Source organism: Ornithorhynchus anatinus, chromosome 17, assembly GCF_004115215.2.
Source record: "Ornithorhynchus anatinus isolate Pmale09 chromosome 17, mOrnAna1.pri.v4, whole genome shotgun sequence".
NCBI lineage: Eukaryota > Metazoa > Chordata > Mammalia > Monotremata > Ornithorhynchidae > Ornithorhynchus > Ornithorhynchus anatinus.
Genome location: NC_041744.1, coordinates 40362685 through 40388484, shown reverse-complemented (window position 1 = coordinate 40388484; position 25800 = coordinate 40362685). Strand labels below are relative to the sequence as shown.

The following is a 25800-nucleotide window of genomic DNA, read 5'->3' as shown; positions in this document are numbered from 1 at the left end:
GAGAGCGACTGTGTGACTGTGCATCTGCTGGACAGTGTGTGACTGTGTAGCTGTGTAGTTGGGTGCTGTTGTGTATTCAGGCTATGAATTATAATAATAATAATGATGGCATTTGTTAAGTGCTTACTATGTGCTAAGCGCTTACTCTTCTAAGCGAGGGGCAGATACAGGGTACTCGGATTGTCCCACGTGGGCCTCACATTTTTTAATCCCCATTTTTACAGATGTAACTGAGGCACTGAGAAGTTAAGTGACTTGCCCGAGGTCACCCAGCAGACTAGTAGCAGAGACGGGATTAGAACCCACGACCTCTGACTCCCAAGCTCGCGCTCTTTCCACTAAGCCACGTGAGCCTGTGTAGGGGAGAGACACGGACAGGGACAGAGAGAGACGGAGAGTGCGTGTAACCGTGCGTTGTGTGACTATCCGGCTCCGGCCGGGAGGCTGCGAGAAGCGGAGTAGGACCCTGAGACCGAAGCTCACCAAAGGCAGCGGGATCGTGGTGGGCGGGGCGGGGCAGGGCTGGGTTTGGGGCGGGGCTGGGGTGATCGGGGCGGGGTTGGGGGGTGATCGGGGCTGGGACGGGGGTGATCGGGGCTGGGACGGGGGTGATCGGGGCTCGGGCTTGGAGTGGGGGCGGGGCTCAGGGGAAGGGCTGGGAGTGGGCGGGGCGCGGGGGAGCAAGGTTTGGAGGGGTGGGCGGGGCTCGGGGTGAGAGGGGCTCGGGGGCGGGATTGGGGCAGTGGCTTGAGGAGCGGGAGGCGGCTGCGGCAGTGGCCGGGGGTCGTCGGCGGCGGGGGTCCGCACAGAGGATGAGCCGGTCAGTAGGGGGCCGGGAGGGGGGCGGAACGGGCAGCGGCTCTGGGGTTGGAGGGGGCGAGAGGGAGGCTGCCCCTCTCCTCTGGCCCCTTCTCCTCCCGGGACCCCCAGGAAAGCGAGGGGCGAAGGAGGGGGAAGGGCGGCAAGGAGGAATAGCGACTACCGAGTCCTGTTGGGGCCTCCCGGGGGGACCCCCAGTCCTCGCCCCCGCCCTGACCCCCATCTCGGGCAGTGGCGGCCGGCCTTCTCTCGTTGCTGCACCGGAAAGTTGGGCTGGGAGGCGGGCGCGGGTCGGCGGGGGCCGGGTGTGCCAGGCTCCCCACCCCGGGTCCCGGGGGCTGTGCCCGGCTCCCCACAGCCCGAACCGGTCTTTGGGCACCCGGCGGCTCCCCGGCTGTTCTCCGCCGGCTCCCCCGCCAACCTTCCCTTCCCTTCCCTTCCTCGCCCAGGGTCGGTCCCCAATTGCCTTTACCCTTCTCCCCATTCTCCGCCGCTACCATTCCCCTCCTCACCCAGGGTCGGACCCCCAGCTGCTCTTCCCCTCCTCCCCATCCCTCCGTCAGCTCCCCTTTACCCTACCCTTCCACCCCCTTCTGCCCCCGCCGCTATCGTTACCCTCCCCTCCCCCGCCCACTCCCCCACTAGACCCATTTCTACTCCATGTTCTTCCCCTTCCCAGCCCTTTCCTCCCCCCTTTCCCCTCTCCCTTCCCTCCCCCTTCTCCCCTTTCCCTTCCCTTTCCTGCCTCCTGTCCCTCCTCCTCCCTCCTTCCTTCCTCCTCCTCCTCCCCACTCCCCTCCCCCTCTTCCTCCCACCTCCTCCCTCCTCCTTTTTTCCCCCACTCTCTACTCTCTTCCCTCCCCACCTCCTCTCCATATTCTCCCCCCCCCCACGTACTCCTTTCCCCCTCCTCCCTTCCCCTCTTCACCTTTTCAACCCCCACTCTCCTCACTCTTCACCTCCTCTCCCCCAATCTTTTCCCCTCTACCCACCTCTTCTCCCTACCCCACTTGCCTTCTTTCCTTTCCCTTCCCTCCTCTTCCCCTGCCCCCTTCCGAGCCGGGACGGAAACCGGCGGGAAGAGTGGTTCCAGGCTGGAGACTACCAACCCACCCTCCCCCACCAGCCCTGGAAATGAGAACCAGATCGGGGGCGGCGGAGGCCGTCGCAGCCTCGGCTTTTTATCTGGGAACCGCTACCCTGCCTTTGGCCCCTTATGGAAATCTCCCAGTTCAGTCCGGTGGGAAAGGTCACTCCAGACTTCTCCATCCCCAGGCAGCAGCGGTGGGTCCAGAGGAAGGACGAGCGGGAGGCGGGCATCCCTTCCTCGGGTCTCGGCGTCTAAACCTCCTCTAGCCCTCATCCCGCCCCCCACCATGGCCCTCCCACCGGCGGGAGTTGTACATTAACTGCGCTCGGTGAGGAATCAGTGGTTTCGGGCCGAGCGACTTCGCCTGACTGTGGCTGGCAGGGAGACTGACGGGGTTGAGAGGGTGAAATTCCTCCCGGGTTCGGGCAGGGGCCTGCAGCCTTACGCCGGGAACGTGGGTTACGAAGCTGTGTTTGGAAAACGTGATTATTTACCTGATGCTTTTGCCCTCATCTTTGTAAATATTTGTCCGAAGAGAAGCCAGAGTTCAGCGGCATTTTTTCCAATCTCTGTGTAAGTGCTAGAACTTTTTTTGAAATTAAATTCTAAAGAGTGAATGTGTATGGTTTCCATTAAGAGAACAAGGGAAACTGGTTTATAGTGAAGGGCAGTTTCCCCACCACATCTGGAGACATGACTACACGCAATTCTCACCAATCGCATAAATGTTTGCAGATTTCAGGCCCAGTCTCAAGTGGACCAGCGAGACTTGCGTTCTCGTCTAGTCCGCACTTTGCTCCACTTGCCACCCCCTGCCCCCGGCCGGCGCTGCTTCCTCTCGTCAGAAGCAAAGTAAAAGCCAGCCTGCCCACAGAGTGCATTGTGTAATAATAATAATAATGTTGGTATTTGTTAAGCACTTACTATGTGCAGAGCACTGTTCTAAGCACTGGGGGAGATACAGGGTAATCAGGTTGTCTCACATGAGGCTCACAGTTAATCCCCATTTTCCAGATGAGGTAACTGAGGCACAGAGACACAGGCACAGCTGACAAGTGGCAGAGCCGGGAGTCAAACCCATGACCTCTGACTCCGAAGCCCAGGCTCTTTCCACTGAGCCACACTGCTTCCCATTGTGTCCCCATGCTGGGGTGCCCAAAAGCCACGGGGATGAAAAATGGCGTTCCCATTGCCTGGGCTCATTGAGCCACTCCGCGAATCAGAGAAGAATTGCTTTGAGGGCTTTAACACCATGGCCAAACTTCTTCTCATCCCCAACTCAGCTGTAGCGTAAGTTCTCCCTAGAAATAAAGGGAGGAAACACAATGACACAGTAATTCCCATAGAAATTGTGGTTTTAACACACACTTACTATATGTGCCAAGCACTGGGGTATTTAGAATACAAATGTATCAGACACAGACCCTGTCTCACTTGGGATTCACAGCCTAGAGGGGAGAGAAAATGGGTATTTTATCTCCATTTTACAGATGAGGAAATTGAGGACAGAAAAGTTAAATGACTTGCCCAAGGTCACACAGCCTGCAGCTGGTGGAGCTGTAATTAGAACCCAGGTCTTCTGACTCCCAGTCCTGGGCACTTTCCACTTGGCTCTGCTGATCCTCCAGGTTATGACCTCAAAATTTTCAGTTTACAGCAGACAACTGGTGAACAGATTCATCAATTTGTGAACTTAAAAGAGGTGGCTATATTTTGCCCCAGTTTCCAGTAGAGTACTAATTATACCTGTTTTAGGGGAGGCAGCATAGTGACCCCAGAGCAAAGAGCCTGGGATTGAGAGGTATGAGATGTGGGCTCCACTCCAGCATCTGTTATGTGACTTCGGGCAAGTCACTTTATCTTGCTGAACCTTAGTTCCCTCATCTGTGAAGTGGATAGGACACCTGCTCTCCCTTCTTCTTAGACTGGGAGCAGAGTGTGGATCAGGTTGTGGATCAGGGATAAACTGTGTTTGGTTTAATTATCTTGTGTCTACCCCAGTGCTTAGCACATAGTAAGTGCTTAATGTGTACTATGAATAATATAGAGGCCTAGGGAGGTAGTTTGCTATTTGCAATACTATCACTGATTAGTCACCAGATAATCATCTGATTTCAAATAAGCACAAAGGCTCAGACCATCTGGTTTATCTTCAAGTCGACCTCAAGTTCATCCTTGCATGCTTTAACTCTGCCCTCTCCTCCTCCCAACACAATTATTTATCCCCTACACACATTGCCCCCACCATTTGTTCCAGGCATTTAATTCCCTCCTCAAACCCCCTGTCCCCTGCCTCCCCCATCCCTTGTCCCAGTGACTGGCTACCTGCTTTTTTTAAAAAAATTCAAACTATCAGGCATGATTTCCCTAAAATCTCCTCTGCTCCTCTCCAGTCCCTCCCTCCTATTGCCTCTTCTTAAACAGTCCCATCCTTCCTAGCAGTATCTCAAGAGATCGCCCTTCTCTCAAAATCTACTCCTTCCACCTGCACATCCAACCCCATCCCTTCACACCTTATCCAAACACTTGCCCCACCTTCTTTCCTCCCTGACCACCATCTTCAATTGTTCACTGTCCAGTGGTTTCTACCCCACTGCTTTCAAACATACTCAAGTCTCCTCTATCCTATTCATTCATTCATTCAATAGTATTTATTGAGTGCTTACTATGTGCACAGCACTGTACTAACTGCTTGGAATGTACAATTCAGCAACAGATAGAGACAATCCCTGCCCGATAACAGGCTCACAGTCTAATAATAATAATGTTGGTATTTGTTAAGTGCTTACTATGTGTAGAGCACTGTTCTAAGCGCTGGGGGAGATACAAGGTGATCAGGTAATCAGGTTGTCCCACGTGAGGCTCACAGTTAATCCCCATTTTACAGATGAGGTAACTGAGGCACAGAGAAATTAAGTGACTTGCCCACAGTCACACAGCTGACAAGTGGCAGAGCCAGGAGTTGAACCCATGACCTCTGACTCCGAAGCCCAGGCTCTTTCCACTGAGCCACGCTGCTTCCCAGTCTAAATGAGGGAGACAGAGAGCAAAGCAAAACAGAACAAAACAAGACAACGTCATCAAGATAAATAGAATCAAGGAGATATACACCTCATTAACAAAATAAATAGGGTAGTAAATAATATATACAAATAAGCACAGTGCTGAGGGGAGGGGAAGGGCGAAGAGCAGGGGGTGGGGGGGAGGGGAGGAGGAGCAGAAAGAAAGGTGGGGTCAGCCTGGGAAGGCCTCCTGAAGGAGGTGAGCTCTCAGTAGGGCTTTGAAGAGGGGAAAAGAGTTAGTTTGGCAGATGTGAGGAGGGAGGGCATTCCAGGACAGCAGTAGGACATGGGCCAGGGGTCGAAAGCGGGACACATGTGAACGGGGAACCATGAGTAGGTGAGTGGTGGAAGAGCGGAATCTATGGGACGGGCAGTAGAAAGAGAGAAGGGAGGTGAGGTAGGACGGGGCAGGGTGATGGAGAGCTTTGAAGCCCAGAGTGAGGAGTTTTTGTTTCGTGCGAAGGTTGATGGGCACCCCTGGAGGTTTTTCAGGAGGGGAGTGACATGCCCAGAGCATTTCTGAAGAAAGATGATTTGGGCAGCGGAATGAAGAATAGACTGGAGTGGGGAGAGACAGGAGGAAGGGAGATCCAAGAGGAGGCTAACACAGTAATCCAGTCGGGATTTTATGAGAGCTTGTACCAGCACGGTAGCAGTTTGGATGGAGAGGAAAGGGCGGATCTTGGCGATATTGTGAGGGTGAGACTGGCAGGTGTTGGTGACGGATTGGATGTGTGGGGTGAATGAGAGAGCAGAGTCAAGGATGACACCAAGGTTGCGGGCCTGTGAGACAGGAAGGATGGTTGTGCCGTCCACAGTGACAGGGAAATAAGGGAGAGGACAGGGTTTGGGAGGGAAGATAAGGAGCTCAGTTTTGGACATGTTGAGTTTTAAGTGGCAGGCAGACATCCAGATGGAGACATCCTGGAAGCAGGAGGAGATATGTGCCTGGAGGGAGTAGGAGAGAACAAGGGAGGAAATATAGATTTGGGTGTCATCTGCATAGAGATAATAGTTGAAGCCGTAAAGAGATAATAGTTGAAGCCATGGGAGCGAATGAGTTCACCAAGGAAGTGAGTATAGCTGGAGAACAGAAGAGGGACAAGAACTGACCCTTGAGGAACCCCTACAATTAGTGGATGGGAGGGAGAGGAGGAGCCCGCAAAGGAGATGGAGAATGAACGGCCAGAAAGATAAGAGGAGAACCAGGAGAGGACTTAGTCTGTGAAGTCAAGGTGAGATAAAGTGTGGAGGAGAAGGGGATGGTCGACAGTGTCAAAGGCAGCTGAGAGGTCGAAAAAGATTAGGATAGAGTAGGAGCCATTGGATTTGGCAATAAGGAGGTCATGGGTGACCTTTGAGAGGGCAGTTTTGGTGGAGTGGAGGGGACGGAAACCAGATTGGAGGGGTTCCAGGAGAGAGTTGGAGTTGAGGAATTCAAGGCAGTGAGTGTAGATGACTTGTTCTTTGAGTTTGGAAATGAAGGGTAGAAAACTCTCTTTTGGCCCCATGGATCCACCCAGTTTTCGCTCCATCTCCCTCCTACCAATCCTCGCCAAATCCTTGAGCACATTATGTACAACTGTCATATCAAGTTCCTCTCCTCCAATTATTTTCTTGATTCCCTCCAGTCTGTCCTCCACTTCATTCCACAGAAACCACCCTCGCAAAGGTCACCAGTGATCTCCTTCTTGCCAAATCCAACAGCCTCTACTCCATCCTAATCCTCCTCAACCTCTCAGCTGCCTTTGACATTGCCCACCACCCCCTTCTTCTGGAAGCTTCACTGATACTGTCCTTTCCTGGTTCTCCTCTTGTGTCTCTGTCTGCTTATTCTCAATCTCTTTCTTGGGCTACTCCTCTGCCCCCACCCCCTAACTGGGGGAATCCCTCAAGTTTCAGTTCTGGGTCCCCTTCTATTCTCCATCTACATAATAATAATGTTGGTATTTGTTAAGCGCTTACTATGTGCCGAGCACTGTTCTAAGTGCTGGGGTAGACATAGGGGAATCAGGTTGTCCCACATGGGGCTCACAGTCTTAATCCCCATTTTACAGATGAGGGAACTGAGGCACAGAGAAGTTAAGTGACTTGCCCACAGTCACACAGCCGACAAGTGGCAGAGCTGGGATTCGAACTCATGAGCCCCGACTCCAAAGCCCGTGCTCTTTCCACTGAGCCACGCTGCTTCTCCATCTACATCTCCATCTACATCTACATGTAGAGTGCATCTACATCCACTCCCTTGGAGAACTCATTCACTCGCATAGCTTCAACTACCATCTCTATGTGGACGATTCCCAAGTCTACATCTGGAGACCTGATTGCTCACTCTCAATCTCACATTTCCTCCTCCCTTCAAGACATCTGTACTTGGATGTTCTTCTGTCAAACATTTATCCTATCCTACCTTGATTTCTGATCTCCAGTCCTCCTGTCTCTCTCCCCGCTTCAGTCTATACTTCACTCTGCTGCTCGGATTATCTTTCTAAAGAAATGCTCTGGGCATGTCACTCCTCTTCTCAAAAATATCCAGTGGTTGCCTATCAACCTTCGCATGAAGCAAAATCTCCTTACTCTTGGCTTCAAAGCTCTGCATCACCTTGGGAGGCTCCATCACCTTGGGATCACTTAGGGAGGCTCCTATCTCACCTCCCTTCTCTCCTTCTACAGGCCACCCCGCACACTCCGCTCCTCTGTTGCTAAGCTCCTCACTGTGCCTCATTCTCGCCTGCCCCACTGTCGACCCCTGGCCCATGTCCTACCTCTGACCTGGAATGCCCTCCTTCCTCACATCCGCCAAACTAACTCTCTTCCCCTCTTCAAAGTCCTACTGAGAGCTCACCTGCTCCAGGAGGCCTTCCCAGACTGAGCCCTCCCTTTCCCTCTGCTCCTCCTCACCTTCCCATTGTTCCTACTCCCTCCATCTGCTCTACCCCCTTCCCCTCCCCACAGCACTTGTATATATTTGTACGTATTTATTGCTCTATTTATTTTATTAATGATGTGCATTTATTTATGGTCCTATTTATCTATTTTGATGGTATTGATGCCTCTCTACTTGTTTTGTTTCGTTGTCTGTCTCCCCCTTCTAGACGGTGAGCTTGTTGTGGGTAGGGATTGTCACTATCTGTTGCCCAATTGTACTTTCCAAACGCTTAGTACAGTGCTCTGCACACAGTAAGTGCTCAATCAATACGAATGAATGAATGAATGAATGATTACTGTATCAGCCTCCTTGCTGACCTCCCTGCCCCCTGCCCCCTGCCTCTCCCTACTCCAGTCCATACTTCACTCTGCAGCCCAGATCATTTTCTGCAAAAACGTTCAGTCCATGTTCCCCACTTCTCAAGAACCTCCAGTTGTTGCCCATCCACTTCTGCATCAAACAGAAACTCGTCCTTCCCATCGGCTTTAAATCCTTACCCCCCCAGCTCATTGTGGGCAGAAAATGTGATATTGTTATACTGTACTTTCTCAATTGCTTAGTAAAGTGATTTCCTTTCCCTTTCCCCCCCTTTCCCTCTGCTTCTCCCCCTCTCCCCTCCCTGCCCCTCAGCACTGTGCTCATCTGCTCATTTGTACATATTTTTATTACCCTGTTTATTTTGTTAATGAGATGTACATCTCCTTGATTCTATTTACTGCTATTGTTTTTTTCTGTCTTTCTCCCCCATTAGACTGTAAGCCTGTCAATGGGCAGGGACTGTCTCTATCTGTTGCCGAATTGTACATTCCAAGCACTTAGTACAGTGATCTGCACATAGTAAGTGCTCAATAAATACTATTGAATGAATTGAATGAATACAGTGCTCTATACACAGTAAAAGTTCAATAAATACTATTGACAGTACTTCATCTTGCTACTCTCCTACTATAAACCAGCTTGCACACTTAGCTTCTCTAATGCTGACCTTCTCACTGTACCTCAATCTAATCTATCGTGTACCAACCTCTTGCCCATATCCTGCTTCTGGCCTGAAACACTCTCTCTTCTCATATCCAACAGAAAATTACTCTCCCCACCTTCAATAGGCCTTTCCTATGTCCTTATTTCCTCTTTTCCCACTCCCTTCTGTGTCACGCTTTATTCACCACCCTGGCCCCCGGCCCCTCAGCACTTATGTACACATCCTTAATTTATTTATCTATATTAATGTCTGTCTCCCCTTCTAGACCATAAGCTCACTGTGGACAAGGAATATATTCTATTGTTGTGTTGTACTCTCTCAAGCACTTAGTATGGTCTCTTCACTTAGTAAGCACTCAATAAATATGATTAATTGAAGTGTCAAGTACACTACCGCCACTGTGTCTCAGAAAATGAGTTTAAAACTGGTCCTGGCTCACCCCAGGGAGACCTGAAACCACTGTTGAATCTGTATCCCTCTTTGTCTGAAGGACTGTGGGGGTCAGAGTCTCTAGGAGTGGAATAAAGCTTGGCTCTGGGTTGCTGGGAGTTGGCAGCTCACCAGGTGACTATGGAAAAAATCATTAGAAGGTTGGGTCAAAAGTAAAGATTTTCTGGGGTTCCAGGCCTGCTAGTTCCATTTAAAAACAAAAATAATAATAATGAATAATCATGATAATAATGTTTGTGGTATTTCTTAAACATTTCCTATGTGCCAACCACTATATCAAACTCTGGGATAGATACCCTGTTATAAGCAGGGGTTGTATCTGCTAATTCTGTTGTATTGTACTCTCCCAAGTGCTTAGAACAGTGCTGTGCACATAGTGAATGATCAATAAATACCATTGATTACCTGATTGATTGATCAGGTAGGACACAGTTCCTGATCCACATGGGGCTCTCAGCTTCCAGGGGAGAGAAAACAGGTATTTTATCCCTATTTTACAAATGAGAAAACTGAGGCACAGAGAAATGCCCAAGGTCACACCGCAGGCAAGTGGCAGATTCAGGATTAGAACCCAGGTCCTCTGACAACCAGGCCCTTTCCACTAGGCCACGCTGCTTCATTTGAATGAAGAGTGATTTGCTGCCAGACAGAAGAACTAGATGACATATGTCTCCAGGTGGTAGTGCCAGGCCAGGGTTGCCCTGGGATATTTATTGTCTACTCCTGACTATTACAATGGATGACAGATGGTTTCCCACGCACAGCAGATGCTGACTTGAACCCGTGTGCAAAATGGGGATATGGAAGCCCCTACCATTCTTTAGCTCCATCCACAAGCCCTTGGTGTTGAGAGCTGCTCAGCTCTCATTACGTGTGTTAAAGTGGAAAGAAGTTTAGTAGTAGGAATGTTGAAAAGCAAGTGCTTCTATTCACTTAGTGAACTGGGTGTGCCAATTAGCAGTTTTTCCCTTGGACACAGGAAAAACAGAGAAACCAGCAAGTTCAGTGGGAGGCTACTTCACTAGATTTTGATTGCCAGGAGGCGTCAAGGTGGTACCTATTTTCTGGGCCTCATTTGTTTTTCTCCTGCTTCACATCTGATGGAGTGCTGCTGCCTGCCCTCTCTCTGTTCAAAGCCCTTCTGAAATCACACTTTCCCCAGGAAGCCTTCCCTGATTTTCTATTTTCCCCACAGTATATCCCCTCTGACCCACCTAAGCATTTAAGTATTTAGAACCCAAGGCATAGCACTTATGTGCACATCTTTATAATCTATTACTTCCTCCTACCTGCATTTTAGTGTCTGTCCCCCTAATAGAGTGTACAGTCTTTAAAGGCAGGGATTGTGTCTACTAATTCTATTGTACTTTCCCAAGCACTTAATACAGTGCTCTGCACATAGTAGGTGCTCAATAAATAATAATAATAATGATTATGTTGCTTGCAAAACGCTTACTATGTACCAATAAATAGTACTGAAAGCACTGTGGAAAGGACTCCTTACAGAAAATTGGGTAGCTAGACTAAGGTTCAGTAAAATGGATTGAGCATACACGAGGGTTTCAGGGCAGGCCAGTGTGATATCCCAGGCAAGTTCTTTCACAGTTTGGTTTTTCGGTTTCCCCATTGAAAAGGGAAGGATTCAGCCTTTTCCAGCTTTACAGGAAATAGTCATAGATGTATGTCCATAAAGTGCTTTAGTCATGGAAAAATGCCATGTCAGTGTCTGCCATTACTGTTATAGCCAAGAGATTTGAGGGCAGTGTGACATCATGACTATGTCAACCTCCAACTTGATTATTTGCAAACCCATTTGCTCCCACAGAGCAGTAACCAGCAAGTAGCTTAGTACAGTGCTCTGCGCACAGTCAACGTTCAATAAATACAATTGAATGAATGAAGTAGCTTCAGCTGGGGAGCCCCGACACTCTGGTGATCTTGGCTCCAAGTACGATGCTGAATGTCCCTGCGATGAGTTATTTCTTCTAATTCTCAAATTCGTGCATTCCTGGCAGAGTGGGAAAGTTCCTCAAATGCTTGGCCCCGGAAAGAAGTCGCAGATGTGAGCACTCCTGGTGCCAAGCCACCTTACAGTACCTGGGCCAATCCACCACCTTGGTGGTTCGCTAACACCAGCAAGTTAACATGTGGCAGGTTCTGGTGGGGCTGCCAGAAGCTTGTGTAGAGATGGCTGTTGGCTGCTGTTTCTATAGCCCCAGGGATCCTTTGGGCAGGTCCCCCGACTCAAGTTTGAGGAAACATTTCCACTCCTCTCCCATTCTGTTTCTAAAAGTGCTTTTTTAAAAAGAGCAAAAAGAGACTACAACTTTGACTCATTCCCCGAGGAGCCCTCATTAGAAATATTTTAGTGTGTTGGTGCTAACACCGTAGTGCTTTGTCCTGTTGAAATGGTAATTGAAATAATGGTTTGCAATCTTTTCAAATTAAACAGGAAAGCAGAACTCTAAGACGCCCTACTAAAATTGTATCTCCTCCACACCAATGGGGAAACTTTCTGAGGGATCCATAGCAGAGACTAGAGCTGAAAGTACTTAATGCATATGAGAAAGGTTTCAGCCTTCCCCACCTTCAAAGCCCTCCTCAAATCCCACTGCTCTGACCTTGATTCTTATCAAATCTTCAGCCACCTCTTTCCTTTACATATGCATCTATTTATTTAGAGCCATATTAAATCTTGGGCACAGATGCATACTTGATATTTCTATGTCTAGCTCCCCTATTATTCCTTTGTGGGTAAGGAATGTCAGTCAGTCAATCCTATTCGTTGAGTATACAAAGCACTTGGAATAGAACAATAGAACAATATAACAGATACATTCCTTGCCCACAAAGAATTTACAGTATAGCCGGGGAGACAAACAATATAAATAAATAAAATTACAGATATGTACGTAAGTGCTGTGGGACTGGGAGCGGGATTGAATAAAGGGAGCAAGTCAAGGCAATGTAGAATGTAGAAAGGAGTGGGAGAAGAGGAAAGGAGGACTTAGTGAGGGAAGGCCTCTTGGAGGAGATGTGCCTTCTATACAGATTTGAAGGTGGGGAGAGTCATTGTCAGATATGAGGAGGGAGAATGTTCCAGGCCAGAGGCAGGATGGGGGTGAGAGGTCAGCGGCAAGATAGATGAGATTGAGGTACAGTGAGAAGGTTGGCATTAGAGGAGCAAAGTGTGTGGGCTAGGTTGAAGTAGGAGAGTAATAAGATGAGGTAGGAGGGGGCAAGGTGATTGAGTGCTTTATTTTCCCCAGCACTCAGTACAGTGCATTGCACTCAATAGACACTCAATAAATAACAATGCTACTATTTACTGTGCATTCTCTATTTAGTGCTCTTCTTGCTTAGTAGTCTACTTTCCTAGAATAAGAGTGCTAATCAATTGTATATTCAATTTTCTATTGAGCTATTTCACTCTGACATGTATGTACTTTTTTTTTACCTCATACCCTTAGTCTACTTTATTGCTCCCACTATTTCAATAAATCAATCAACTTGAAATTAATTGACATAAATTAGATTGTAAACTTCTTGAGGGCAGTGTCTGGACATTCTCCCTCTGGGATACTTTGCTAAGTGCTTATTATAGAGTTCTGCACTCAGACACCAAGGATTGACTGGCTAGTTGTAATAGTATTTAGTAAGCACTTGCTGTGTGCCAAGAACAGTACTAAGAGCTGGTAGAGAACACACAGATGGGAATTAGGCACGGATCCTGTCTCTGGAGGGGCTCCCAACCTATGACTGGTTGAAATATATGCATGCAAGCAAATGAAACAGGATCAGAGGAATGGGGATTAGTTGGAGAATGCCTCTTAGAGGCAGGCAAAGAAACAAGGAGGTGGTAGGAGCTGGCAAAGATGCCAAGAATCTACAAGACTAGGACAGAGGGTGTTTTGTAAGCTTCTTGCAGGCAGGGATCATCTCTACCAACTCAAATACCATTGATTGATTTTCAAAGAATCAGCAGTAAGGCATCTGGAACCCTTCAAAAAGAAGGGTTTTAAGTGGGAGAATGATTGGAGGTTTGAAGCTGCTCAGCCTAGTGGAAAGAGCGAGGGCTTGGGAGTCAGAGGACCTTGGTTCTAATACCAGCTCTGCCACTTTCTGCTATGTGACCTTGAGCAAGTTACTTAACTTCTCTTTACCTCAGTTCCTTCATCTGTAAATGGTAATAAAATGCCTGTTCCCCCTCCTATAGGGGGACTATGATCCCCATGTGAGATGAGGACTGTATCTACCTAAGGCACATAGTAAGAATTTAACAAATATCACAATTATTTCCAGCTCCTCAAACAAAAATTCCAATTTCAAATAACTGGGTTTCTGTGAGTCCAGGCTTCCAGCTTTATAGGGATCTAATGGATTGGAATCAGACTGAAAACTGAAGTTGCATTTTGCTCTGTGGCCACCTATTTCTCAACCACATCCACTTGCCCAGTGCCTGTATGAAACTCCTCAACAGCTCAGTTCAGGTCAGATCAGGTCTGTTCTATCAGGACTATGACAGAGAGCTGAAATATCCACCTGAGGTGTTGTTTATTTGTGACTGAGCTAATCACATCTGCCTGCCCTAGCCCAAGGCAATCCCATGGAACCAGGTCCAGATCCTGATCCTCCTGGCTTATACCTGGCTTTCTGCACTAAGGCCAGGCCTTGAGCTTTGTTGGCCTGAGTGGTCACTGAACAGCATTTATTAAGTGCTTACTGTACTTGTGCTAGGAAAGAATCCCCAGCTCTCCCACTGGATGAATGATTCTAGCTCTAACAGGATTCTTGGTTGGGCTCACATTGCTGTTGGGGCAAGTTATAAAGATGCAGAATTGGTAGCTAAAGGAATGCAAAAGAATATGTGCATTTCCACACATCCTGTGGAAATAGAGCTCCGTATCACTGAGGTGAGGGGTGGGAGGGCCCTATGCTCACAAGACTCCTGGAAATGTAAACCTTGTTGAAGGGTCACAAGCAGCTCAGCCAGCTAGAGTTTCTTTGTTAGTTAGAGGCCTCTTATCTTTCAAAAAGGTCCCTGCTCTGCAATCATTGTGCTCTCTTATTACATAGCAATTGCCCAGAGCCATAGGAAGGAAATTGGTGAAGATAACTGAAATATAACCATTTTAGAAGCCTTAAATTCCCAATCCTGTGCCTAATCTTACCTAATCTATCAACCTCTTGTGGCAGTGGGCAATGGTGAAGGATGGGCTAAATGGACTGACTGGTTTTTCATCACCTTCCCCTTTCTTTCCTTTCTTTCTGATTGTGCAGGCTTCCATCTTTACCTCCCACCCCCTAACTGTGGGAGTCCCTCAAAGCTCAGCTCTGGGTGCCCTTCTTTTCTCCATTTATATCCACTCCCTTGGAGAACTCCTCCACTCCCATGATTTTACCATCTCTTGGTAAGCAATTCCCAAATCTACACCTCCAGCTCTGATTTTTCTCCTTTTCTGCAGTCCTTCTGCCTTCGGGGCATCTCGATTTGGATGTCCCGTTGAAACCTCAGGCTTAAAGTGTCCAAAACAGAACTCCTCATCTTCCCGCCCAAGCCCTGTCCTCTCCATGGCTTTCCCATCATTATAGACAACACCAATATCCTTGCAAGCTTGTCACCTTGCAGCAGTGGGGAAGCAGCGTGGCTCAGTGGAAAGAGCCTGGGCTTCGGAGTCAGAGGTCATGGGTTCGACTCCCAGCTCTGCCACTTGTCAGCTGTGTGATTGTGGGCAAGTCACTTAACTTCTCTGTGCCTCAGTTACCTCATCTGTAAAATGGGGATTAACTGTGAGCCTCACGTGGGACCGCCTGATTACCCTGTATATACCCCAGCTCTTAGAACAGGGCTCGGCACATAGTAAGCGCTTAACAAATCCCAACATTATTATTATTATTACCTTGGCATTATCTTTGACTCATCTCTCTCATTCAACCCACATATTCAGTCTGTCACCAAATCCTATCAGTTCTACCTTCACAACATTGCTGAAATGCACCCTTTCCTCTCCACTCAAATTGTTACTATGCTGATCCAAGCATTTATTATATCCCACTTGGACTACTGCATTGGACTTCTCACTAACCTTCATACATCCTGCCTCTCTCCACTCCACTCTATACTTTGCTCTGTTGGCTGGATCTTTTTTTTAACTGTTCACTCCATGTTTCCCCACTCCTCAAAAACCTCTAATCATCCACCCATCCATCTCTGCAGAAACTCTTTGCTGTTGACTTTAAAGCACTTAATCACCTACTTTATATCATTTATCTTTTACTACAATCCAACCTGCACACATCACTCTTCTAATGCCAACATACCCTATACCTCCTTCTCATGTATCCAGCTGCCAGCCCTTTGCTCATGTTTTCCTGCTGACCTGAAACTTCTACTTCATCTCCAACAGAACACCACTTTCCCTATCTTCAAATCACACCTCCTGCAAGAGACCTTCCCTAACTAAGCCCTCACTTCTCCTATCTACCTTCCCTTCTTCATTGCCTGTGCACTCAAATCTGTACCCCTAGAGCTCTTGATATTCACCCCACCCCAGTCCCCAAGCAATTAAACCTATCCCTACACTTTGCTATTTCCTCTACCTGTACTTTATTTTATTGCCCACATCCCCATCTAGACTGTAAACTCTTTGCAGGTAGGGATCATGTTTGCCGACTCTATTGCATTGTGTTCTCCCAAGTGCTTAATACAGTGCCCTGCACACAGTAAGCGCTCAACAAGCAGCATCACGAGAAACAGCATTGCATAGTGGATAGAGCACAGGTCTGGGGGTCAGAAGGTCATGGGTTCTAATCCTGGCTCTGTCACATGTCTGCTATGTGACCTTTGGCAAGTCACTTTACTTCTCTGTGCCTCAGTTACCTCATCTGTCAAATGGGGATTGAGACCGTGAGCCCCATGTGGGACAGGGATTGTGTTCAATCCAATTTGCTTGTATCCACCCCAGTGCTTAGTACAGTGCTTGGCTCATAGTAAGCACTTAACAAATACCACTATTACTATCATTATTATTATTAGTAGTAATAGTAGTAAATACAATTGATTGTTTAATTAAATGATTCCTTGGCCCACCAGTGGTGGGTGATTTGGTGTTAAAGATGAGCTGGAGAGGGCAGAGGTTGATGAGAAGCCCTTGGGGGAGCAAGGGGGGTGTTTAGCTATGCCCAGACTGAATTATCAGCTCGTGAAGATTCAAGATTTAGCTGGCCACCCTGCCCAGGTGTCTCCTAGATAGAATAGTTGGGTTTCCTTAAATTGATCTCGGGTTTTAAGGTCACTTCTAGTCATCCAGCAAAATAGTGTCATGATTTCTACTTCTCAGAGAAGGGCAATGAAAATTGTTTGTCAGGGAATGAGACCAACCACATTATATGAATGAGCATTAGTATTGACGAAGATGATGTTTTTGGAAATCAGAGGGGTAGATTGCTTAGACATTTTGGCATTCAACACTCTCCATGCAATCCATAAACTCTTGTCTTTTGGGGTTGCTTTATTTTGAGGTACTCAGTTGTAGATGACAGTTTCTCCAAAGTCAATATGAAAATACCCTAACTTTCATTGTTTGTCATAACTGTATCTAGCTAAATGCATTTTTAAAAAATAAATCACAAAGTACTTTGAAAACAGTACTTTTAGGAACTTTTTAAAATCTAATAGAAGGTTAGTATTTCTGCAGAGATTCAGAAATGGCAGAAACCACTCCTGTGACCTCATCCTTCCTTGTAAAATGAATCCTACAGAAGTCTACTATAAACACTGAGTTTTTGACCGCTAATTTTCCATGTGTCTTTCTTGTCTGGAATCTAAGCATTCTAAGCAGCAAATTCCTTTCCTGCTCAACTCATGGGGATCTGTGAAAAGATGCTAACAGCCTTTAAGGTGCTTTGAGATCCTTACAGGTCAAGAATTCTAAACCCACCTGGATACTTCACGTTTTTCTTGATGATGTAGGAGAGTGCAAGATGAAATCTTAGCTAACTCCCACCCAGAACACAGTCACCCCCTCAGTTCTGTAAAGACAATTCCAAGCAATAGACTTTTGAAAAACAGTTCTCTTCCACTCCTCATTTCTCAAATAGCACAGCAATTTCTTGTTTGGCATAGGCTCAGATAATGAAAACTCACATTGGAAAAGCCAGAGGTGGGAGTGGTTTTCTATAGCAGCCACAACTGGAAGTCCAGAAACCAGGGTTTGCTTACTCTTAGTGATTTCAAACCAGGAGACTGTTGTACATTTGTAAAAAACCATTTCTCAGTAAGCCAAGAGAAGCAGCACTCGGTGGAACATTGTGATCTTTTAGTGAATAAATCATTGTTCCCAGATTATTGACTCCAGAAAGAATCCATCTTCTAGGGACAGAAGTCCTCAGGTGGGAGGAATTCAGCTCTGGAAGTTGAAATCCTGGGGAGCTGGTTGGTTGGGGGAGAGGGGTAGGGAAGGACAAAGGCAGTGGAAGGAGAAATGGCTAGTGGAAAGAGCAGGGGCCTGGGAATTAGATGACCTGGGCTCTAAACCTGGTTTTTTCACTCATCTGCTATGCGATCTTGGCCAAGTTTCTTCACTTCTTTGACTAACAGTGTCTGTTCTCCCTCCTACTTAGACTGTGAGCCCAAAGAGGGATAGGAACTATGACTGACCTGAATGATTTTGTACCTATCCCAGGGCATGAATCTAGTATAAATAGTTTAAATACCACTAGTGTTACTAATATTATTATTATTATTCAGTTATTATTAATAATAATAGTGGTATTTAAGTGCTTACTATGTGCAAAGCACTGTTCTGAGTGCTGGAGGGATACAAGGTGATCAGGTTGTCCCACGGGGGCTCACAGTCTTAATCTCCATTTTACACGTGAGGTAACTGAGGCACAGAGAAGTTAAGTAACTTGCCCAAAGTCACACAGCTGACAAATGGCAGAGCCGGGATTAGAACCTGTGACCTCTGACTCCCACGCCTGTGATCTTTCCACTGAGCCACTCAGCTTATTAGTTGCTTTGGGTGGGACTTTGGAAGGTAGACATGTTCCTGGCCATACCTCAGCCCCCAGGTGTGATTTCCAGCCATCTCTGATTCAGGTCCTAGGGCACAGCTTGGGCCTGGTTGCCAAAAACCTTGTCTGGATTTGGCTTTCTGCACAACTCCTCTTCCTTCCCCGCCGCTGGGACAGGACACTGAGGCTTGGGGGAAGTTGGAATGCTGAGTGCTGAGTATCAGGAGGGGGCGATGGGAGAAGAGTCGTCATCGGGGGCCTCAGAGGTGGGCAGCGATCGAGCTGGGCACCCGGCCCTCACGCCACCTTCGCCCGGCCTTTTTCCACCTCCCCGGCCAGTCCCTGCACCACCCCCTTCCCAGCCCCTCCAGCTGATTTGGCCCCATCATGGCAGCGACAGGAGTGGTGGCTCTCCAGGCTCTGGGCCTCTCCCTTGGAAGGGGCGGGAAGGGTGGGGGGGAAGGACTTCACAGAGCTGGGTGAGTGCCCCCCCAGTAAGGATTTGCTCCTCTTCAGGTTCATCTGCAGGACTGTCCACCACATCCACCCTTCTCCTGGCAGGCCTTTCTCCCGCTGGGGCCCAGCTTGGCTGGCACACCTGTTAGAAGCAGGGTGGCTTAGTGGCAAGAGCCTGAGCTGGGGAGTCAGAGGACGTGGGTTCTAATTCCAGCTCTGCCACTTACCTGCTGTGTGACCTTGGGCAAGCCACTTAATTTATCTGTGTCTCAGTTACCTCATCTGGAAAATGGGGATTAAGACTGTGATCCCCACGTGGGACAACCTGATTACCTTATATCTACCTCAGCACTTAGAACAGTGCTTGGCACATAGTATGAGCTTAACAAATACCATTATTATTACTATTAGTATTATTATTATTACTTGTCCCTTTCCTGTCCAGTGTGGCACTGGAGCACACTGGTCCAGCACCCGGGGTCCATCATCAGGGCATCGATGAGCTCTTGGCCCTCACTGATGTTAGTTTTAAGTGGATCTGGAAAGCCTGGGTGGGGGAAATGGGGAGGGGGGTACTGTTTATTTGTTATTTGTTTTGAAATCTGTCTCCCCCCTTCTAGACTATGAGCCCATTGTTGGGCAGGGATTGTTTCTATTTGTTACTGAATTGTACTTTCCAAGTGCTTAGTACAGTGCTCTGCACATAGAAAGCACTCAATAAATATGATTGCATGAATGGATGAATGTTGTGGGTGCATAGGGGGTGCCGGGGCTGGGGGTGGGGAGAGGGCGGGCCAGAGAGAGATAAAGAGAGAGAGAGAGAGAGAAAGAAACAGAAAAAAGAGAGAATGAGTTGGTCCCTGTCATTAGGGATGGGGGCTGGGAGAGTTGTTTGCAGAGCTGGGTTGAGGGGGATTTGGTGGGTGGAAAGATTTGTTATCCCAAAAGTTGTGTTTGCAGAGGGTGGGTGGAAAGGGGATTTTGTAGAGCTAGGAGGGAGGGTTGCAGAATGTGGGTGGGCAGGGGCCCAGCAGCCTGCATTTGAGAAATAATCTATTTTTCTTGTTGGGCTGTGAGTAGAAGAGGAATGAGTTGGTAATGGGGAGGCAGGGGTTCACACATAATAATGCTAGTACTGCTTAATGGCCCCTTTCAAGGTCACACCTGGAGAGTTTGCAGTAATAATAATGTTAATAATATTGGTATTTGTTAAGTGCTTACTATGTGCCGAGCACTGTTCTAAGCGCTGGGGTAGACATGGGGAATCAGGTTGCCCCATGTGGGGCTCACAGTCTTAATCCCCATTTTACAGATGAGGTAACTGAGGCACTGAGACGTTAAGTGACTTGCCCAAAGTCACACAGCTGACCAGTGGCTGAGCCGGGATTCGAACCCATGACCTCTGACTCCAACGCCCATGCTCTTTCCATTGAGCCACACTGCTTCTCTCTACCAGTCTCGACTTGGGGAGACTGGGAGACTTTGGGAGACTTTCCATTCCTAGCTTGGGCAGTGGCTAGTGAGTGGAAGGCAATCTGCTACAAGTCAAAACCCACCTGTGCTGGGCAGCAGTGGCATGGGAGAGATCAAGGGTGGTTACTCAAGTTTACTGCATGGAAGGAGGTAAACCCCTTCTGCATTTTTACCAAGAAAACTCTATGGGTACATGATAGAACTATTGGAGAAGAAGATGGGGTATTCTGGAAGAGATGTGTCCATGATGTTGCTATGGGTCAGAGACAACTCAACAGCAAAGACAAGACTGCTCAATACAGTACTCTGCACAAAGCAAGCATTCAGTAAATGCCATTCATTGATCTTGTTAAGCCCGTACTATATGCCAAGTTTATTTCTAAACTGTAAGCTCATTGTGGGCAGGGAATGTGTCTTTCATATTGTACTCCCCTAAGCACTTAAACACAGTAAGCACTCAATAAATATGATTGCTTTATGAATTGATTGCCTAGCACTGAGCAAAATGCTGGGTAGAAACAATACAATCAGATCATCCACAGTCCTTGTTCGTTCATTCATTCATTCATTCATTCATTCATTAATTCATCCAGCAGTATTTATTGAGCGCTTACTATGTGCAGAGCACTGTACTAAGCGCTTGGAATATACAAATCGGCAGCAGATAGAGACAGTCCCTGTCCATTGAAGGGCTTTCATTCTAACCGGGGGAGACAGACAAAAACAATAGCAGTAAATAGAATCAAGGGGATGTACATCTCATTAAAACAATAGCAATAAATAGAATCAAGGGGATATACATCTCATTAACAAAATAAATAGGGTAATAAAAATATATACAAATGAGCGGACGAGCACAGTGCTGAGGGGAGGGGAAGAGGGGGGGAGGAGCAGAGGAAAAATGGGGGGAAAAGGGGGCTTAGCTGAGGGGAGGTGAAGTGGGGGGTAGAGAGGCAGCAGAGGGAGCAGAAGGAAAAGGGGAAGCTCAGTCTGGGAAGGCCTCTTGGAGGAGGTGAGCTCTAAGTAGGGCTTTGAAAGGGGAAGAGAATTAGTTTGGTGGAGGTGAGGAGGGAGGGCATTCCAGGACAGCGAGAGGACGTGGTCCAGGGGTCGACAGCGGGATAGGTGAGAACGGGGGATGGTGAGGAGGTGGGCGGCAGAGGAGCAGAGCATGTGGGGAGGGCGGTAGAAAGAGAGAAGGGAGGAGAGGTAGGAGGGGTCAAGGTGATGGAGAGCCTTGTAGCCTAGAGTGAGAAGTTTTTGTTTTGTATGGTGGTCAATAGGCAACCACTGGAGGTTTTTAAAAAGGGGAGTGACAGGCCCAGAGCGTTTCTGCAGGAAGATGAGCCGGGCAGTGGAATGAAGAATAGACTGGAGCGGGGAGAGGCCGGAGGAAGGGAGATGACAGAGAAGGCTGACCCAATAATCCAGCCGGGATATTATGAGAGCCTGTACCAGTAAGATAGCCGTTTGGGTGGAGAGGAAAGGGCGGATTTTGGCGATATTATAAAGGTGAGACCGGCAGGTCTTGGTGACGGATTGGATGTGTGGGGTGAATGAAAGAGCTGAGTCAAAGATGACACCGAGGTTGCGGGCTTGAGAGACGGGAAGGATGGTTGTAGCATCCACAGTGATAGGGAAGTCAGGAAGAGGAGAGGGCTTGGGAGGGAAGATAAGGAGCTCAGTTTTGGACATGTCGAGTTTTAGGTGGTGGGCAGACATCCAGGTAGAGACCTCCTGGAGGCAGGAGGAGATACGAGCCTGAAGGGAAGGGGAGAGAACAGGGGCAGAGAAATAGATTTGTGTGTCATCTGCATAGAGATGATAGTTGAAGCCGTGAGAGCGGATGAGTTCACCAATGGAGTGAGTGTAGATGTAGAACAGAAGAGGACCAAGAACTGACCCTTGAGGAACCCCAACAGTTAGAGGATGGGAGGGGGAGGAGGAACCTGTGAAGGAGACCGAGAATGACCGGCCAGAAAGATAAGAGGAGAACCAGGAGAGAAAGGAGTCCGTGAAACCAAGGTGAGATAAGGTGTGGAAGAGAAGGGGATGGTCAACAGTGTCAAAAGCAGCTGAGAGGTCAAGGAGGATTAGGATAGAGTAGGAGCCATTGAATCTGGCAAGAAGGAGGTCATGGGTGACCTTTGAGAGAGCAGTCTAGGTAGAGTGGAGGGGACGGAAGCCAGATTGGAAGGGGTCCAGGAGAAAATTGGAGTTAAGGAATTCTAGGCAGCGAGTGTAGACTCATCCCATACTCGTCCCTTGTCCCATATTGTGCCATATATTGAAGCCATATATTGCCTTCAGAACTCTCTGTCACCTGGCCCCATCCTACCTCGCCTCCCTTCTCTCCTTCTACAGCCTACCCTGTACACTCTGCTTCTCTGACGCTAACCTCCCCATGGTCCCTCCTTCTTGCTTGTCCTACCATCGACCCTGGCCCACATCCTACCACTGACCAGAATGCCCTCCTTCCTCACATCCGCCAAACTAACTCTCTTCCCCTCTTCAAAGCCCTACTGAGAACTCACTTCCTCCAGAAGGTCTTCCCAGACTGAGCCCTCCCTTTCCCTCTGCCCCTCCCCCCCATTCTCCCTACTCCATCCCTATGCTCTTCCCCCTTCCCCTCCCCACAATGCTTGTGCATATTTGTATATATTATTTATTACTCTATTAATTTGATTAATGAGGTGTATATATCTATGATTCTATTTATCTTGATGGTATTGACGCCTGTCCACTTGTTTTGTTTTGTTATCTTTCTCTCCCGTTTAGACTGAGTCCGTTGTTGGGCGGGGATTGTCTATGTCTGTTGCCGAATTGTACATTCCAACCACTTAGTACAGTGCTCTGCACATAGTAAGTGCTCAGTGAATGAATGAATATTGTGGGGGGCTCATAATCTAAGGAGGAGGGAGAACAGGTTTTTAATCCTCATTTTACAGAAGAGGAAACTGAAGCAAAAAGAAGTTAAGTGACTTGCCCAAGGTCACACAGCAGGCAAGTGACAGAGCCGAGAGTAGAACCCAAATCCTCCAACTTCCTGGCCTGAGTTCTTTCCACTAGGCCATTCTGTTTCTCCCCAGGTCCTTCATTGAGCCCTACAGAACAGGCAGCATATTAAAGCGAAGAGGATCTGAGGCGGTCGCTTTCCCCCATCTCCTGGATGGCTGAGATCTGGGTGAGCTGCACCCCACCTCTGGCTAGCCCCCTTACCCGGTAAGGTTTCAGCCCCATGGGCCATCTCATCTCTGCAGTGACTGGGTTTGAGCATCCTGGCAGGGTGCATACTACAATCTTCCTGGACTGGGGGATTTCTTTCAAAATGTATCTGCTAGAGAACAATGAGCAGCATTGTTTGTTTTGCCCTTTGAAAGCCTCAGAGTCCCTGACTCCCCACCTCCTGCATTCTCCTTGACTGACAGCTGTACATGGTCCTTGTAAGCGGTAAAATAACTAAAGCCCTGTGTGAGACTTTTGGATTAGAAAAGTTTAAACACAGCTTGCCTTGGTTCCTTCTGAGGCCTCCGGGTGCAGTCCGTTGTTCCAGCTTCAGATGTACTGCATATGGAAGTTGCATTTCCCCCTCCCCCACCATGCCCATCTGGGACTGCGGTCGGGCATGTAATAGTCTTGTCCTTTGGAGCCCTCAGGACTCTTTGGCTTCCATACTAAAAGCACAATGGTGGGTTTGTGCAGTCAGAACTCTTGTTGTGAATTCAGAAGAATTTAGAGAGGAATCAGAATACTTTAACTATCCCTTTATAGGCAGCACATCTGCAAACCCTCTCAAAAGCTTCATTCATGCAGTGTAGGGAAGGAGAGAACAAAGGAGTGGAAAATTAAATGCTGACTGAAGGGCTGTATTATTAACGATAATAACTGTGGGATCTGTTAAGCACTTACTCTGTGCTGAACACTCTACTACACACTGGGATAAAGACAATACCCTTAGATCAGACACAGTCCATGTCCCACATGGGATGAGGTAACTGAGACCCTGAGAAGTTAAATGTCTTTCTCAAGGTCACACAGCAGGCAAGTGGCAGGTGAGGACTAGATCCTAGGTCTCCTGGCTCTCGGGCCACTGCTTTTTCCAGTAGGCCATACTGTTTAAAGAGAGATGGTCTGTAGACGAGAGAGGGAAAATCACCATCCCTTCCTGAACCATGCTGGCTTGTTTCTATATCAGCCTCTTTGCTGACCTCCCTGCCTCCAGTGCCTCCCCTCTCCAGTCCATGCTTCCCTGGATCACTTTTTTAAAATGTAGTGATACACATATCTCTGCACTCAAATACCTCTAGTGTTCATCTCTTCCTCTCCACATCAAGCTTATGGTCCCGACCACTGACTGTTATGGCAGCTCTCTCCCCTCTACTTATCCTTTTTCTTCTTCCACTACATTCCAGCTCAAACACTATGTTCCTCTAATGTCAACCTGCTCATCGTGCCTTGTTCTCTTCCCTCTCGTGGTTGACCTCTTCTAGTCTAGTCAGGATTCTTGTTCCCTGCTACTCTATGCTTGAAATTGGCTTGAGGGATTCATGATTACAACCAGAGAACCAGAGGCATATCGAATGCTGGAAAAATGCAAGCTGAATGAATTGGGTGAACGGGATGATTCATTCATTCAGTCATATTTATTGAGCACTTACTATGTGCAGAGCACTGTACTAAGCGCTTGGAAAGTACCATTCGGCAACAGAGATAATCCCTACCCAACAATAGGCTCACAGTCTCACAGAGCCTCCCTCACATAGGCTCACAGTGGGGGAGACAAACAACAAAACAAAATAAAAAGCTATCAATAGCATCAAAATAGATAAATAGAATTATAGATATATAATTATCTATATAGAGAAAATATTAATAATATATAAATATATATATTTGTTATCCCAAAAGTAGTGTCTGCAGAGGGTGGGTGGAAAGGGGATTTTGTAGAGCTAGGAGGGAGGGTTGCAGAATGTGGGTGGAGAGGGGCTTAGCAGCCCACATTTGAGAAATAGTCTGTTTTTCTTGTTGGGCTATGAGTAGAAGAGGAATAAGTTGTTAATGGGGAGGCAGGGGTTCACACATAATAATGCTAGTACTGCTTAATTGCCCCTTTCAAGGTCACACCTGGAGAGTTTGCAGTACTCTACCAGTCTCGACTTGGGGAGACTGGGAGACTTTGGGAGACTTTCCATTCCTAGCTTGGGCAGTGGCTAGTGAGTGGAAGGCAATCTGCTACAAGTCAAAACCCACCTGTGCTGGGCAGCAGTGGCATGGGAGAGATCAAGGGTGGTTACTCAAGTTTACTGCATGGAAGGAGGTAAACCCCTTCTGCATTTTTACCAAGAAAACTCTATGGGTACATAACAGAACTATTGGACATGGAGATGGGGTATTCTGGAAGAGATGTGTCCATGATGTTGCTATGGGTCAGAGACAACACGACAGCAAAAGACAAGACGACATTAATAAAACAATTAGAATAATAAATATGTACAAATATACACAAGTGCTGGGGGGGGGTGGG

At 47.7% G+C, this 25800-nt stretch overlaps 1 protein-coding gene across 3 annotated transcripts in view; it reads left to right on the top strand.

The window, feature by feature from the left end:
• Positions 1-740: 740 nt before the first annotated feature.
• Positions 741-25800, top strand: part of PHLDB2 (pleckstrin homology like domain family B member 2) — a 116776-nt gene continuing 91716 nt past the window's right edge. The window contains exons 1-2 of one of the 3 annotated variants that reach the window (XM_029082160.2): positions 767-820; positions 23366-23498. The gene's annotated coding sequence lies outside the window, so the exon portion shown is untranslated. Of the gene's footprint in view, positions 821-23328; positions 23499-25800 lie in introns of those variants that run through there. The other 2 variants (XM_029082161.2, XM_039914462.1) reach the window with 2 other exon arrangements.